Here is a 3,509-nt window from a genome sequence, read left to right on the forward strand (position 1 = left end):
ACAATATATTTCAGGAGTAGATGCCTTAGTGCCCCTTCCCCATTTAGCCCCTCCCCCCTCCCACAACCCCTCCAGTAACCCTCTGTTTGTTCTCCATATTTAAGAGTCTCTTCTGTTTTGTCCCCCTCCCTGTTTTTATATTATTTTCACTTCCCTTCCCTTATGTTCACCTATTTGGTATCTTAAAGTCCTCATATGAGTGAAGTTGTGTGATATTTGTCTTTTTCTGACTGACCAATTTCACCTAGCATAATACCCTCTAGTTCCATCCACGTAGCTGCAAATGGCAAGATTTCATTCTTTTTGATTGCTGAGTAATACTCCATTGTATATATATACCATATCTTCTTTCTCCATTCACCCATCGATGGACATTGGGGTTCTTTCCATACTTTGGCTATTGTTGATGGTGCTGCTGTAAACATTGGGGTGCACGTGTCCCTTAAAACAGCACACCTGTATCCTTCAGATAAATACCGAGTAGTGCAATTGCTGGGTCGTAGTGTAGTTCTAGTTTTAATCTTTTGAGGAACCTCCATACTGTTTCCAGAGTGGCTGCACCAGTTTGCATTCCCACCAACAAGGCAAAAGAGATCCTCTTTCTCCACATCCTCGCCAACATCTGTTGTTGCCTGAGTTGTTAATGTTAGCCATTCTGACAGGTGTGAGGTGGTCTCTCATTGTGGTTTTGATTTGTCTTTCCCTGATGATGAGTGACGTGGAGCATTTTATCATGTGTCAGTTGGCCATCTGGATGTCTTCTTTGGAGAAGTGTCTATTCGTGTCTTTTGGCCATTTCTTCGCCGGATTATTTGTTTTTTTGGGTGTTGAGTTTGACAAGTTCCTTATAGATTTTGGATACTAACCCTTTATCTGATATGCCATTTGCAAATATCTTCTCCCATCGGTTGCCTTTTAGTTTTGCCGATTGTTTCCTTCGCCGTGCAGAAGCTTTTTATTTTGATGAGGTCCCAATAGTTCATTTTTGCTTTTGTTTCCTTTGCTTCTGGAGATGTGTTGAGTAAGAAGTTGCTGCGACCAAGATCAAAGAGGTTTTTGCCTGCTTTCTCCTTGAGGATTCTGACGGCTTCCTGTCTTACATTGAGGTCTTTCATCCATTTTGAGTTTGTTTTTGTGTATGGTGTAAGAAAGTGGCCCAGGTTCATTCTTCTACAAGTCACTGTCCAGTTTTCCCAGCACCACTTGCTGAAGAGACTGACTTCATTCCACTGGATATTCTTTCCTCTTTTGTCAAAGATTAGTTGGCCATATGTTTGTGGGTCCATTTCTGGGTTCTCTTTTTTGTTCCATTGATCTGAGTGTCTGTTTTTGTGCCAGTACCATGCTGTCTTGCTTTTTAACCTAAAATCATCTTCATCCCAAAGTGGCCTGTCTTGGGGCAGTCTGCCCTCAGCCCTTACAACAGAAAACCAACAGAAATAACAAATGTATGGAATGAAATGGCTTGAACTACAAAGTCCATTCATCCAAGGGTGGTGGGGGGTGGGAAGGGGAGGTGGGGCAGCCAATGGCATAGGGAGAGAAACAAGGTGTCATATCGGTCTAGACACAGAGGCCAGCAAATGTTAGAAAAGTGCTGGGGGAAACCTGGGACTTTTTCAGGTTCAGGGTGGTGTTACAAATCCACATACGGGTGCCAGGAAGGTTGTGCCTTATGGTCACCAGAGACAAAAATCCCAGTTCCTCCGGAAGAAGGGAATATGCAGAGGCCCCTGGGCAGAGTAGGGTGAGGTAAACAGGGAGATGAACTGCCACAGGGTCCTTCCAATACACCCCCTCCCCTCTGGATGCAGGTGGCTCAGGAGTCAGCAGGGACCCACTTAATGAAAGGGACCCTTCGGAGGAGGAGCAGGGCTCGGGCAGACTGAAGGTAGAAGGCCCTGTGGACTTTCCAAGGAGACCACCAACAAGATGTATGGCTGGCTCTTTGCCATGCATTAAGTTGATGAGAGTAAATGAAGGAGGATAGAGAGGTAATGTACAGGGACTGTGTTCCTATGAGGAAAGCCAAGGGCAAGCCACATCCAAGCTAGTAAGGCAACGACTTTCTGACCGATAGCCACTGGTGGATTTTGATTCCTTTATTGAACTAGGATACCCAAAGCAGTTTAGTGAGTAGAGACAGACATATGCAGAAGACTAACCAGAGGACCAAAAATACGGTTGGGAAAGAGACTCACAACATCCCTTGCATGAAGAAGATAGTCAACAGAAAACTGTTGAAGAACACGTGAGCAACTGTTTTGCTGAAACCAGGGAATGGGGAACACTTTCTCCCTGATACCTCAAAAGCCAGATCAATTCTATCTTGAAACCAAATGACACTGGAAGCTCTGCTAAGCACAGATGGGGAGAACCCAAAGAACACTGGAAATTGATGTAAGAAAGAACTCCAGCCACGACCAAGCATCTCCACGTAGCCATGGATCACCGATAACCTGTGCTGTCACTGGCTGAAGCCCAGGAATAAACACTTGATGAAACAAGTGGAGAACACATGAGAATACTCTGCCATTCCAAACAGAGCACTGGAAAATTCCGGTAACAATACCTGGTTCCCTCTCCTGCTCGTGCACTATACCTGCTCCCTCTACTGCGCCAAGGTACTACTTGCGTTTCTTCAATACTGCTCCTCTCTTTTGTCCTGGATTTGAGCATCTAGCTTCGAGATGGCACGAATAGCCCAGACGGACACTTCAGTTCCCTTGGCAAGGTCCTGGAGAAAGGTTTTGATGCTGTTGGCCATCTCGTCACACCAACACCATCAACTACACAGAAAAGAGAGGAGAGTCCCTCAACCTCTCATCATGAACATTGGAGCCCTGTTGGCAGGACCCCAGCCTGGACCCTCACCCACTGCAGGCTGCTCACTTTCTCTCCACTTGGTGGCTTCTCCTGACACCATGTTCCCAGGGTCACACCCCCCGTCTAATGGTGGAGTGTCCTGGGTTTGGTCATTGGACTTCCTCCCTTTTCTATCTATACTTGTTCTCCTACTGATCACACCAAATACTGCACACTACATTAGCGTCATATACACTGATCATCCCCAACGATATCCTCAACCACACCCCTCTCCTAAGAGAATACACAGGTAACTGCCTACTCAATATCTCCATTTGGCTACTCAATAGATACCTGATAGGGCATCTGTGCGACTCGATTGGTTGAGCGCCCGACACTTGATCTTGGTTCAGGTCATGATCTCGGCTCAGGTCATGCTCTCACAGTTCATGATTCATGCCCCATGTCGAGCTCTGTGTCAACAACATGGAACCTGCTTGAGATTCTCTTTCTCCCTCTCTCTGGCCCTCCCTCACTCTCTCTCTGCCCCTCCCCCCCCCTCTCTCCTCTCTCAAAATAAATAAATAAACTTAAAAAATAAATAAAAGCGAAAGACCTGAATGGCCACTGTTTGAGTACACACACACAATATTTATAACTATACTATAAATATACTATATCTTTTTGGTATTCCTAAGTAGAAT

General features: G+C 45.5%; 1 pseudogene; it reads right to left on the reverse strand.

The window, feature by feature from the left end:
- Positions 1-1,998: 1,998 nt before the first annotated feature.
- On the reverse strand, positions 1,999-2,767 carry LOC106974064 (etoposide-induced protein 2.4 homolog; annotated as a pseudogene).
- Positions 2,768-3,509: the final 742 nt, after the last annotated feature.

The sequence above is a fragment of the Acinonyx jubatus genome, chromosome F2, assembly GCF_027475565.1.
Source record: "Acinonyx jubatus isolate Ajub_Pintada_27869175 chromosome F2, VMU_Ajub_asm_v1.0, whole genome shotgun sequence".
Taxonomy (NCBI): domain Eukaryota; kingdom Metazoa; phylum Chordata; class Mammalia; order Carnivora; family Felidae; genus Acinonyx; species Acinonyx jubatus.